The sequence below is a fragment of the Carlito syrichta genome, unplaced genomic scaffold (assembly GCF_000164805.1).
Source record: "Carlito syrichta isolate Samal-C Ts95f unplaced genomic scaffold, Tarsius_syrichta-2.0.1 Scaffold138881, whole genome shotgun sequence".
Taxonomy (NCBI): domain Eukaryota; kingdom Metazoa; phylum Chordata; class Mammalia; order Primates; family Tarsiidae; genus Carlito; species Carlito syrichta.
This window is the reverse complement of record NW_007082977.1, coordinates 1,139-15,908: the sequence shown is the minus strand read 5'-3', so window position 1 is coordinate 15,908 and position 14,770 is coordinate 1,139. Positions and strand designations below refer to the sequence as shown.

Below are 14,770 nucleotides of genomic sequence, written 5' to 3'. Positions count from 1 at the left end.
GGAATCTGAATCCCAAAAGAAGTCATACTGTCTTCCAAATTTTCAAATAAATTTTAATGCAACAAACCATGCCATATACTTCCTTCTCCAGAAGAGTTAAAAATTTGTATAAATAATGAAAAATTATCTTAAAGATATTTGAAAATCTATCATCAATTGCAAGAAATACTTTTTCTACCATTTAGTCGAGGTTTTTCAAGTCAATGGCTTAGAAGTTAACAGAAATTGAATAGAAATCATGTCTACAGCAAATCCATCAACAAAGTGTGGCGACTCCAGGCAGGTAAGGTTAAATAAGGAAGATGCGGAAAAGTAAGAGTGTTGGTAGTCTGTCTCTAAAGAATTTTAAAAGTTGTGTATCCAAACAAGCTACTGAAACTGTAGCAAATAATACCACAAAATAAATGATGCAGATAATAAAAGTCAGGGGAATTTTGTAGTGAGGAAAAATTGCTATAGGCTGGCTGGGGCAATTCAGTCTTCATGGAGGAGGCAAGGGATTTGTAGGTAAGCAGAGTCCACACTGGTCATGTGGAAGCAATTAAAATGCCAACCTACTTACTCAAGGCTATTCAAGATGAATTCATGGTATTCATTTGTTTTTTAAGTCGTGGTAAGGGCATTTAACATGAGCTCTAACTTCTTAACAGAATTTATTGTAAGTGTACAATACAGTATTGTTAGCAACAGCCACAATGTAGTACAGCATATATCTAGAACTTTTTCATCTTGCCATAATTGAAACTTTATACTTACACATTGAATAGCAACTCATTATTTTTCCATTTCCCTTAGCTCCTGGTAATCACCATGCTGCTGTCTGCTTCTAGGAGTTTGACTGTTTAAAAATACCTCATATAAGTAGAATTATGCAGTATTTGTCCTTCCATAACTGGTTTGTTTCCCTTTGCATAATGTTCTGGAGATTCATCCAAGTTGTTGTATATGGAAGGATTTCCTTCTCTTTTAATGGCTGAATAACATTCCATTGTGTAGAATGTTAACATCTACACATGCCACATTTTCTTTATCCATTGATCCATGAATGAACATTTATTTTGTTTCCACATCTTGGCTATTATAAATAATGCCGCAGTGGATGTGGGAATGCAAATGTCTCTTCAATATGCTGATTTCAATATTTTTGCCTAAATACCTAGAAGTACAAATACTGGATCATATGTATTTCTATTTTTAATTTTTTAAGAGCTCCCTACTGTTGGAAATGCAGTATGATAATAGCTGTGGCACCATTTTAAATCCCTACTCTCAGTGCATAATGGTTCCAATGTATCCATATCCTAGCTAACACTTGTTATTTTTTGCTTTTATTATTAATAGCCATCCTACCAGGCGTGAATTAGTATCTCATGGTCTTTTTGATTCACATTTCCCTGGTGATTAGTGATATTGAACGTCTTTTCATATACCGGCTGGCTATTTGTATGTCTTCTTTGAAGAAATGACCATTCATATATATGTATATGAACAATCATATATACATATATATATTAATTATATGTATATGTATATATATACTGCTACCGAGTTGTAAAAGTTTCTTGTATTTTTTGGATATTAGTGGCTTATCAGATAAATGATTAGCAAATCTTTTCTCCCGTTCCATAGGTTGCCTTTTCACTCTGTTAATTGTATCCTTTCCTGTACAGAAGTCTTTGAATTTGATAGAGTCCCACTTGTCTCTTTTTACTGTCGTTGCCTGTGCTTTGAGTGTCATAGCCAAGGAATCCTTGCCAAGCCTAATAACATGAAGCTTTTCCATGTTTTCTCCTAGAAGTTTCACAGTTTCAGGTCATGATTTCTATCTTTGTTCATCCCTGCCACTATAACAAAAATGTTTTAGACTGGGTAATTTATAAACAACAGAAATTTATTGCTTACAGTTCTGTAGGCTGTGAATTCCAAGATGAAAGCACCATCAGATTCAGTGTCTGTTGAAAACTCGCTTTCTGCTTCCTAGATGACAATACCTGCTGCATCCTGACATGGCAGGATGAGCTAATGGCTCCTAGCATCTTCTTTTAGAAGGCCAGTAATCCCATTCATGGGGCTTCTTCCCTCACGATTTAATCACCTCCCAATGTCCTCATCTCTTAATACTACCACATGAGTGATTAAGTTTCAGCTACGAATTTGGGGGAGACATTCAGACCACAGCAGTGTTTGTTACCAGATAACCATATTCCAATATTTTCGCATAGAAGGTACTGTGAACAAGCCATTACTCTCTGTGGTTTGTAACTCAATTTTAAGAACGCAGAGATCTTTAAGAAAAATGAAGATCTCAAAGTGTCTGCAAAAATATTATTTCTGAAATAAAAGGAAATCTGACAAAAGAAGGTTAAGTCAGAAATGAAATGTTAAATTGCAAGAAAAGTTCCAATTTCCCCAGGGAACTGAGAGCAAATAAATGAACATTTCATAGAAGTAAAAATAATAGCTATAAAATCTAAGGGGGGGGTGAAAAATATGAATTGTCAGTAGATAGTTACAACTATGTACTTGATACTTTGATGTCTGCTTATCCTAGGTATGTATGTGCACAAATGTTTATGTAGTTTTATTTTTCTAAACCTAAGTCTGTCTTTCTATATCCACCTTTGTGCGCTTCCTTGACAAGCATCTATCTAGTGACAATTAGTGAACATGTCTCCCTTTCCAGGCTATCTCATGCCTCCTGGGTTTTACATTACTCAGAATATTTGGAGATGGAATTCTGGTCTTCAGGTATTCAGTCTCACTGCTGATATGCCCAAGCTCACATGGACAATTCAAAAACATCACACCTAGCTTCCTGCCTGACAGTCCTGAGAAGTGAGAACTTTCACTCCAAGGTTCAGTCTTCCCCTACCTGAAGCAGCAGCTGGTCTCCTCCCACCTAGAGAAGCTGCTGGGCCCAGATGCTGCAGTCAACCTCACTGACCCCGACGGTGCTCTGGCAAAGTGCCTACTGCTGCAACTAGAAGCAACAAAGAACAGCAAAAGGGGTTCAGGGGGAAAAGGCACCACTGGGACTCCCCCAGATAACAGTCTTGTCACTTACGAACTACATTCTTGGCCTGAGCAGGTTAAGTTCTCTCAAGCTGCCAAGGTTGCAGAACTCGAAAAACACCTGATGGAACTGGAGGCAACTGTACACTGTGACCAGGATGCGTAGAATCCCCTGTCTGCAGAACTGCAGGAGCTTGTCTTATGGAGACTGTAGAGCTGTTGCAGGCAAAGGTGAGCGCCCTGGACCTTGCGGTTTTGGACCAAGTGGAGGCTCAACTACAGAGTGTCCTTGGAAAGGTGAATGAGATTGCCAAGCACAAAGCCTCAATGGAGGATGCAGATACACAAAGCAAGGGGCACCAGCTCTATGACACCATACCGCGCTGGAGCCTCATCACCTCCTCCCTGACTGAGCTAGTCACCATCTTGTCACCATCAAGCAGCTGCACGAGCAAGCCATGCAGTTTGGTCAACTCCTGAAACACTTGGACACCACCCAGCAGATGATCACGAGTTCCCTTAAGGACAATACCACTCTCCTGACCCAGGTGCAGACAACCATGCGTGAAAATCTGGCCACAGTAGAGGGGAGCTTTGCCAGCATCGATGAACCTCTGTTCACAGCTGACGTAGGGCTTCCCCTCACTATGGCTCTCGCATCCCCATCCCATTTGACACTGGGGCAAGGGTTCTTCTTGCATGTGGGGTGGACACCCTCCCCTGATGAATACAGAGTGGTAGCTGGGGGTTATTATATGGGGGTCTCCCCTCAGGCCCGGGAGGTGAGGACGTAGGCCCAGCCACACGCCAGCTCTTGTCCAGTACTGCTTTGCCTGGTGTGGGGAAGGGTTGGGTCCTGTCCTCCATCATGACTTCTGTGGCTGACTGTAACACTGTACAACTGTTCTGACCATCAAATGCTGTTGTACTCTGAGATAGATAAATAGATAAATAAATAAATTGCAATTGTCAAAGAAATGTCTAGAGATCTCCCAGGGTCCTCAGGAGTCTAATTTCCCTTTCTTTCCAGGCAAATTTGGACATAGACAGGAGAAGGAGTTCTGGATTTAGGCTAAGAGAGGAGTGTGGAAATCTCTGTGAAATCTAACTGTAGTACCAATCAGTACCTCCTTTTAGCTAAAATTACTTGGGAAAGACACCCCACTAAAAGCTCTTTGGGCTTTTCATACTGGGAGTCTCTCTCTCTCTCTCTCTCTCTCTCTCTCTCTCTCTTAATCTAGGATGATAAAGGATTTGAAACAGGGAGGTCTCAGTTATACCCCACCTGTAGCTGTTATTGATGAGGTGCTGTTTTTATACTGAGTACAAACTTGGATATAAATATAAATTGATTATTCTTTTTATACCATGTCATGGAATATGGTAAGAAAAAGGCTGAGCTGAAAGAAACTTCTGCTTTCTTGAGAAATGAGATGCAAAAAAATGACGGTTCCCTTTGACAAGAAAAAGAGGTCCTCCCAAGGAGAACATAACTGGAATTGCTGTCATCACTGCCATTCTGGGAATCTCATCAAAGACTAAGCTAGAGAAACCATCACCAAGAAAAGGTGCCAGATCCCAGCCAGGACAGAAGTGTGTTTCAGGGGCACAGCTGGCCTCTGGCACTGCTGAGTGGTTAATGTGTCAGTCTTCTCTGTTCAAGACATTAACCTCATAGTAGTACAGCACCGTGTTTCACTTGATTGACTTGTTTGGTTTAGAACCTGATATTAATCTTAGTAGGCAAAACAGATACCATTTTTCTGCAATCCAGCATGGTTTTCCATTCATAATTTATCAGAACTGCAGAGAATGTCAACACAATTGAAGCTTCCTTTTTTATGGAATTGCCTCTACGGGGTTTGCTGAGCTCTAAGACGGGGTGTGTGTGGGGTGGCAGTGGAGGAAATGAAGAGGAGAGGAGAGAGTTATCAGTGTCTCCTGAAACAGTTATCATCCCAGAAGATCACCCATCATTGGTCTTAAGGTCACTTTTGTCTTTTTGGCTTCAGTGGGTCTGGCTAATCTTTTCTATCATGACCATAATCCAGATGGGAGTTTGGAAAGATCACAATCCAAGAACTCATCTGTCAGGGGTCTCCATAGCTATTTCCTGTGGGGTGAGGGACATATTAGCTCTCTGGAACACTGCCTGAGGTAAAGGCTTAGAACTTTACACTCTAGCTCAAGGTTCCTTCCATCCCTCCTACTCTAATCTAGGGGAATCTGTCTTCTGATCACCAAAGAAATTTCACCTTCTTTCACACACAACCTAGTTCCCAAGAGAACTACATCCCAGGGTCCATTTCTATGATGGCTCAAGGTTCCAGTTCTCTTGCGACTATGAACCTCTCTCAAAATCAGTCACTAACTGTAAGGGGCTTAATTTTAAATCCCATGTACAGGACTTTGCATCCTTTAAATCGCAGATAGAAACCATATCCTGGGAACAATCGTAATTTTCTTTCAATCATTTTTCATAGGTTGGTGGGACTTGCACCCACCCCAAGTTCCATGCGATTAACTTGATTCTGGTCCCCTGCCATTCACATCGAACTTTAGCTCCCATGACTCTGTGGAAGACAAATCCTAACTGCATCCAGTCTGAGAACCAGGAGGCTGTGGCTACAGTCCCTGGTCACAGACTTACCACTGTGACTTTCAGTTCCCTTTCTGGTCCGGGGAGCTATTTTTCTTTGTTTGAGTTTACCATATCTTAGTCATTTTCTCATTCTTTAAAAAAATATTTGTTCATTGTTGTGTTTTGAGTTGATGGAGAAGTTGCAACTTAAATTCAGAATGCCATACTGGCTCTTAAACACAACCCGAAGGTATCCAGATCTCAGGGTGACTTTGCATGTTGCACACATGAAGATCCAAGTAGAGAGGCAAATTGGCACTCCCTGCTAACCCCAGTCCAACTTATCCAGGGAGGAAGACTACATTTAATTATGCTTCTTGTCAAACCTCACTTAAGATGCAAGGAGCGTTAAGCACTGAAATGCATTTTTCATAGTAAAGCCCATGCTCAGAATCAAAATGGAAGAAAATCCCAGGGATGTTGTGTTTGAATTCTCTTTATTTTTATTTTAAATATATGGGGTACAATTCAGCATTAGGTATACAAGTGGACATCATGAGGGTAAAGTCTGGGCTTCCCTTTAGTCCCTACTTTGCTTGGTTGAGTTATCATAAAGGGTATTTCCAGGCATGGACTTGCCTTGAAAATGTTCTGTTGTGTCCAACTGCATTCGCAGTGTGCACTCATATACAAAGCACTGGTCAGATGGTCAGGGAGTGAATGATTATAGAGGCCTATTTTCTGCTTGAATGTTCACAAATGTGTGAGTCTTGGCAGGAAAGCCACTAAACCTTTCACAGCACATCTCCCCCTAGTGAAATGGAAATATTAATTCCTGCCAATATTGCAGTATGATTATGAGGAACAAACAAAACAGGCCAAATGATGCTATAAATCTATTTTGAGACTATTCCTCACATACTTGCCTTGTATAATTTTAGCCTTAAGTGCAGTCATTTTAAATGAAACCTTTAAAAAAGCTAAGCATTTAATACAGGAATTTGAAAAAAATAATTGTAAAATAAGTGACACATTAAACAAGTATTTAAATTATTTAACCAAAAATAATTGGTTCTGTTAAAAAGGTGAATAGAATTAAGAAAAGATTTTTAATATCTCTTTCTAATGCTCAAAAATTTCTTTATTCTTGGTGGCTTTGTTGAAGATGAGTTGGTTGAGATTGTGTTTTGCTTCTGGAATCTCTGTCCTGTTTCATTGGTCTGTGTTCCTATTCTTGTACCAGTACCAGGCTGTTCTGGTTTACTGTATCCTTGTAGTAAAGTTTAAAGTCTGGAAGTGTGATACCTCCCACTTTGTTACTTTTGCTGAGAATTGCTTTGCCTATGCACGCTCTTTTCTATTTCCATATGAATTTTTGTACTATTGTTTCCAGGTCTGAGAAAAATGATGATGGTAATTTGATGGGTATTGTTTTGAATGTTCAGATTGCCTTGGGTAGGATGGACATCTTGAAAATATTGATTCTTCTGATCCATGAGCATGGAATGTTTTTCCAATTTTTTGTGTCATCCTTGATTTCTTTGAGTAGCATTTTATAGTTCTCATTATAAAGGTCTTTCAGTTCCCTGGCTTATTGAATGACAATGCATTTCATTGCTTTTGTGTGTGGCTATTGTGAATGGGATTGTGCTTTTTATTTGACACTCTGCTTGTTGTTGGTGTATAGAAATGCAACTATCTTTGCACATTGATAATCCTGACATGTACCCCACATCTCTATACTACAGTTTTTATTTTTATTAAAAATGTTTCTACTTTTTTCTAAATATTTTTATTTAGAAAATGATAGTAGGAGAAGTTTTATCATATGAAAACTTGCAGGTGTAGGGGAAATGAGCTTTTTTATAGAGAATTTAAATATTAAAAATGATAAAAGAGATAGCCAACTTATATACATCAAATACGAGTACTGTAAATAATCTACAATCAAAATAACCAATCCTTAATGCCTCTGAAATTCACCTGATGAAGCTAACTATGGTTGTGGTCAGGCTTTCAAGGCACAAATAATCCTTATATATTATGATCTAGAAATTATAAAAAGATAAAAAGTTGTCCGGTAAACTTTATTATAGTCTTTACTTAGTCATTTATAATTTTTTATCTGCTGAGAGTTTATTATTTTAGTAAAAAAAGTTCAATACGATAAGATCAATAGAAAAAAAAACGAGTTATCAACAATAATAGAAAAAAATAGCAGAGAGAACAAAAATGATTATAACAGCAGAAAAACTTTTATGATATTAAGAAATCTAACAAAATATAAGTAAAAGCATTATAGAAAAATGATTATAGAATATTGATGAAATATATGCATGAAAAAATGGTGGTAAAAATCTCATTATGAGTAGAAAAATTTATGCCAGAAAGGTTGTCAATTTTTCAAAAATTAAAGTACAAGCTCTCTTCAGATATTTTAACATATATAAAAATCTAATTGTAAAATTGATGTGAATATTTAACATCCAGAAATAACCAACATGTCTAGTAGGGAGTCTGCCTAAGCAAATATTTTTTAATTAAGTAATAATAATCAAGGCAACATTATATAGGTACAGAAATAGATATAAAGAAATTGAAAGCTAAGGTAGAATCTTAACCTTATAAAGAATCTTTTTTGTTATTGTTAAGCAACTTTATGGAGGTGTATTTTGCATAGAAAATTTCATACAATTAAAGGAAAAAATTGATGTTTTCACGTGTGTGTGTGTGTGTGTGTGTGTGTGTGTGTATACATATACTCATGTAATCAGCACAATTACAAAAGTGATCATGAACAAAAATTTCCTCCTGTTTCTTTGTAATCCCTTCCTCAAAGCCTGTCTACTTCTAGAATGCCAATTATCTCCTTTCTATCATTATAGACTAATTTACATTTTCAAGCGTTGTATATGAATGGAGTCATATAGTTTATACTGCTTTTCTGTTTGTCTCATTTCAATTAGCATGAGAGTTTCATCAAACCTGATGTCAACAATGTTGTGTCAACAGTTAATTATTTTAATTGGTGAATAGTATTCCATCATAAGGATGTATCGCAACTTACCTATCTACACATTAGTGGACATTTGAGTCCTTTCCAGTTTGGGGCTGCTACAATAAAAGTTGTTTTTGAAAAATTGTATAAAAGTCTTGGTATGAATATATGCATTCATTTCTCTTGGATACAAACTTAGGAGTAGAGTGGTTGGACCATATGGTAGACAAATGTTTAACTTTTTAAGAAATTGCTAAATCATTTTCCAAAGTATGTGTACTACTAGAAATAAGTAAGGGTGAATTTCTTTATATCTTTTTAAAAGATAGATTGACTATGCCAATCCATTTTTATATAGTCATTATAGTGAATGTGTAATGATACTTCATTTTGTTTTTAATTTATATTTTCTTAATCACTGAATGCTGAGTATCTTCTCTCTGTGTGTGAAGTATTCAAATAGTTTGCCCATTTTTTTATTATTGAATTTTGAGTCATCATTATATATTATATATTCTAGATAAAAGTCTTGTATTAGATATATGATTTGTAAGTATTTTATTTACTGTAGTGGTTTGTCTTTTTACTTCTTTAACAGTGTTTTTCAAAAAGCAGATGAGAGCTTCCAACATGAAAGACAGGGACCATATCATACAGATATCAAAGTGACTTGAAAGCACAGAAATCAATGCAGGGTCAAGAAATTAATAAACAAAACAAAACAAAAACACTTTGTCAACTGTTATTATTCTCATGGCAATAAGAGAAGTTAGTGTATTGTTATAAAAAAAAGAATAGATTGCTAAAGAAAATAAATATTTGGAAAAAAACAAGAACTTTCAAAGTTTAAAAACATAATAGATAAGAAAATAATTTTTAAAATAGAAGGATTAGAAGATAAGTTGAGAAAATGTCCCAAAGTTAAAAGAGAAATTTTTAAAAAGGAGAGTGAAAAAATTGAGGAAATTAGAGCATCAGTAGATGTGGCCTATGATTTCTACAACAGAAATTCCAGAAATAGAGGGCAGAACAAAATAAAAGGGTACAAAACACACAACAAAATAATTTAGGAAAATTTCCCCAAACTGAATGATTAACAGGACACACTAAAACACATCCATATAAATAGATGAAAATAGGTCCACACCAAAGCCTATCATTGTGAAATTTTAAACACCAGGTACAAAGGAAATCTTACAGGCTTTCAGAAAGAGAGAGAGAGAGAGAGAGAGAGAGAGAGAGAGAGACAGAGAGAGAGAGAGAGAAGGCAATAGATCAAAATTCTGAAGAAAAAGTATTTCCAGTTTGTAATTCTATAACCAGGAAGAAAAAGCAATAAAGAATGAAATAAAGCCATTTCCTGAAAAGTGCCACCTGCACACCTGTCTCAAGATGTTATTGTAGGTTTTTCTGCTCCAGATGATAGAGGAGGAGATCCTGCTATAAAGAGGAGGCTATTTGATGAGCATAGCTGGAGAGCCAATACAGGAGAGCTTGATGAGACATCCTGGATGGACTGAGGTGCATCTCAGAGTAGAGTGACTAGAGATACGCAGAGGTACCTGGGGTGACCATCGCTCATATTGTCTGGCACGACAGAGGATGAAATATGCAAGTGATCCTCACCAAGATTCTTCTCAGAATTTAGCTTCCCTTCACCATGTGTCCCTGAAGCTTCTGCTGTCTGATCTAAGCCCTTCTGTTTGGATCAGTTGGGAAGATGCTCTCCATCCTAGAGAACTGTTTGATCTTCATCTTCCTATCAATTTTTGAAACTAGGCCAAGGAAAAATTAAACATTGAAAATACAAAGCAGCACCCCTGATAGAGTCTGGACGTTTGTCCCCTCCAAATCTCATGTTGAAATGTGATTCCGGGAGTTCCGGCAAGATGGCGACGGGGCAACCTGGTCTATGAAACTCTCGGCAAAGGAGAACACAGAGCATCTCTGGCTCTCTCCTGGGGGGCTGCCAACCTCAACATTGGCAGCCTGCTCTTCACACGGAGCTCGGTTGTCCCACCACTGGGGCATCGCAGTGGTCTGAACAGCCACTGCAGCTGCAGACACAGCAGCCGCTTGTGCTGCCACATCCTCCATGGTGGCCATAGTGCATCACGCCACCCATGCCTGAGGCGATTCACGACTTCAGTCCTTGAAGCCCCTGCAAAATCTGCTGGGATTGCTGCCACCTCTGCTGCCACCATGACATCCTGCCAGCCATGGGTCTCCTCCCATGTGCCCTGAGGCAGGCTCCCATCTCCGGCCTCTACCCGACTCTTGTCTGGCTCCACCCCCTCTGGAGCGAGCAGCTGAGATAACACCACATGCTGGTGACTCAAGGTAACAACACTGAAATGGGAGAAACAAGCTAGAAAAACAGTCACAGGCCAGATTTGAGTGGTGAACGGAGGGTGATCTGAACTGTCCTTCACAGCAGGCCAGGGGCAACTGACCCTAACTGCAAACTAATTTACCAGTTTGAAAAGACAGCTAGAAATCAGAGCTGAAAGGACACTGGACTTAAATGAAAAGTCTCAGAGTGTGCTCAGTTGGTTCTGTTAGTTTAATGACTTAATTCTATTCCTACTGTTTTGTTCCTTTTTTTTTCTTCCTCTTCCTTTTCTTCTCTTTTCTCCTCTCTGTAAACCATATCTTTGTATAGAGGAACAACACACCAATAAGGTGGTTGGTTAGCTTGTATGTTAGCATCATTGTATCTTTTATTATTTTTTGTGTGGGAGTTGGTTAGTCTGTAGCCATGGTCTATTGTTTTTATCTGTTTCAGTTTAGGTCTCTCTCTCCATTTGTTGGTACACTCATCTGTTTCCCCCCTTACTCCTCCCTCTCTCCGCCCCACTCTCCCCCCCATTGTCTGCTCCATTCTCTTCCCCCTGCTAACCACATTTTATTTCAGGGAGTAAACCTACAGCCCCACTGCACAGACAGATTCCAAGGCAGTGGGAAGTGGGTTTCAGATTATCCATACACCTGTCGGCGACTACCAGGACCTGTAGATAGATTTTGAATCACAGCTCCCACCTTGGGTAAATCTCAAAACTGCCAAAAGGGCCACCCCCAACCTACAGTGCAACTCCAGAATTGAACAAAGTAAGAGATCATACATAAGGAATAGGAGATTGAACAAACAGAAGTAAAACCAATTCCTCTACCCCTGAATAACAGAATTAAAGAAGACAGTGACGTGGAGGGAAGGAAAAAGTGGAGGGGAGGGAGAAACTGCACAAATGAAGAAAAAACAAAAGAAGAATATAGGTCTCACAGAGACCCCTGGGAGATCAGACACTGAGAAAACAGATTCCGGAACACAATGAAGAGCCCCCATAATGACAGGTCACATGCAACAAACACAGACATCAAGACATTAATAGAGACAATTTAAAAAATTGAGGAGAGACAAGAGGAAAATAGGAAGAAACTGATGTCAGAAATAACAGCAGTAAAGAATACTGTGATGGAAATAGATAACAAACTAATAAGCATGGAAAGCAGAATTAGCCAAGCAGAAGAAAGAATCTCAGAGCTCAAAGACCAAAATACAGAACTAACCCAAACTGTCAAAAGCATAGAAAAGAAGCTCAAAAAGACAGAACAAAACCTTCAAGAGATGAATGCTCACTTCAAAAGACCGAACCTAAGAGTAATTGGCCTTCCTGAGGCAGAGATAGAAACAGAGGCCACACTGGAACAAACATTTCATGAAATTATTCAAGAAAACTTCCCTCATCTCATCAAGGATGAAAAAATTCAAACACAAGAGATTCAGAGAGCCCCTGCAAGACAACAAATGAGAAGACCAACCCCCAGACATATAATAATTCACCTAAACAAACTAGGAATAAAAGAAAAAATCCTAAAGGCTGCAAGAGAAAAAGGTTAGACTACATGCCAGGGAAGACCAATAAGAATAGCAGCAGATTTATCTACAGAACCCCTCCAGGCTAGGAGAGCTTGGAGCCCTATCTTCAAAGTTCTAAAAGATAAACAATTTCAACCAAGAAAACTGACCCAGCCAAGTTAAGCTTCATCAGTGAGGGAGAATTGAAATCTTTCTCAGATATCCAATCCCTAAGAACCTACGCTGCCACAAGACCACCTCTACAAGAAACACTTAAGAAAGTATTGAACACAGAAAAAAAGGAAAAAAGAACAACAACGTTCTTCACAAGAGTACAGGCAAAAGATTAAAAACACACATAATCCAACTCTAAAACCAAAATAAAGATAACACACAAACAGGAAGAACAACAACTCTGTAAGAACATTATGATAGGGATCAACTCTCACATTTCAATAATTAGTTTGAATGTTAATGGACTAAATGCACCACTGAAAAGACATAGAATGGCAAAATGGATAAAATATCACCAGGCAACAATCTACTGTCTTCAAGAGACTCACCTCACTATAAAGGACACTCACAGACTCAAAGTAAGGGGATGGGAAACAAATTTTCAGGCAAATGGAACACAAAAGAAAGGAGGAGTTGCAATCTTAATCTCAGACAAAATACCGTTTAAGTTATCAAAAATTAAAAAAGATACATAAGGCCACTACATAATGATAAAAGGTTCAATCCATCAACAAGAAATATCCATCCTAAACATATATACACTGCACATAGGAGCACCAACTTTTATAAAGCAGCCCCTAGGTAAACTAAAAAAGATATCAACTCCAATACCATCATAGCTGGGGACTTTAATACCCCACTCACAACCCTAGACAGATCATCAGGACAAAAAAATCAGCAACGAGATCTGAAACCTCAATGTGACTCTTGATAAAATGGACTTAATTGATACCTACAGAACACTCAATCCAAAGAACGCAAAATACACATTCTACTCATCACCGCATGGAACGTACTCTAAGATCAACCACATACTTGGCCATAAATCAAGCATAAGCAAATTTAAAAGGACTGAAATTTTACCATGCACCTTCTCGGACCATAGTGGAATAAAAATAATCATTAACACCAACAAGGTCCCCCCAAACCCACAAAGACATGGACACTAAACAGCACGATGCTAAACAACTCCTGGGTCAATGATGAAATCAAAACAGAGATTAAAAGATACCTGGAAACAAATGAAAATGAAGAAACATCTTACCAAAATCTCTGGGATGTTATGAAAGCTGTAGTAAGAGGGGAATTTATATCCTTACAAATGCACATGAAGAAAATGAAGGATCACAAATTAATAGCCTAAGAAGCCACCTTAAAAAGCTAGAAAAGCAAGACCACAAAAACCCTAATTTCAGCAGAAGAATCCAGATCACCAAAATAAAAGCCCAAATCCAGGACATAGAAGATAAAAAGATAATACAAAAAAAATCAATGAAACAAAAAGCTGTTTCTTCAAAAGGATAAACAAGAGCAATGGTCCCCTAGCTAGACTGACCAAGAAAAAGAGAGAAAAAGCCCATATAAATACAATGAGAAACACAAAAGAGGAAGTCACATCTGATCCTGAAGAAATACAAAAGATAATTAGAGACTACTATGTATACTTGTATGGAAACAAACTTGAAAGCCTTTCAGAAATGGAGGATTTTCTGTCATCACACAACCTGCCTAGGTTGAAACAAGAAGAAATTGAGACCCTAAATAGACCAATAACAATCAAGGAAATTGACTACATAATAAGAAAACTACCTACCAAAAAAAAAGCCCTGGACCAGATGGCTTTCTAGCAGAATTCTACAAGACATTTAAGGAGGAGCTGATACCAATCCTACTGAAGGTTTCCAGGTGATTGAGAAAGATGGAATTCTCCCCAAATCATTTTACAAAGCTAACATCACATCGATACCCAAGCCAGGGAAAGACCCAACAAAGAAAGAGAACTACAGGCCAATATCTTTGATGAACATAGATGCTAAAATTCTCAACAAGATCCTAGCAAACCAAATTCGGCAATACATCTCAAAAATCATCCATCATGACCAAGTAGGCTTCATTCCTGGGATGCAAGGCTGGTTCAACATTTGTAAAACCAAAAATGTAATTAAATATATCAACAGATGTCAAAACAAAAACCACATGATTATATCATTAGATGCAGAAAAAGCTTTTGATAAAATCCAGCACCCCTTCTTGATAAAAACCCTCGAACAGCTAGGCATATGGGGAACATACCTCAAAATAGTAAAAG

At 38.1% G+C, this 14,770-nt stretch overlaps 1 pseudogene; it reads left to right on the top strand.

The window, feature by feature from the left end:
* Window positions 1-302: 302 nt before the first annotated feature.
* LOC103251308 lies at window positions 303-3,806 on the top strand (annotated as a pseudogene).
* The last annotated feature ends 10,964 nt before the right edge of the window (window positions 3,807-14,770 follow it).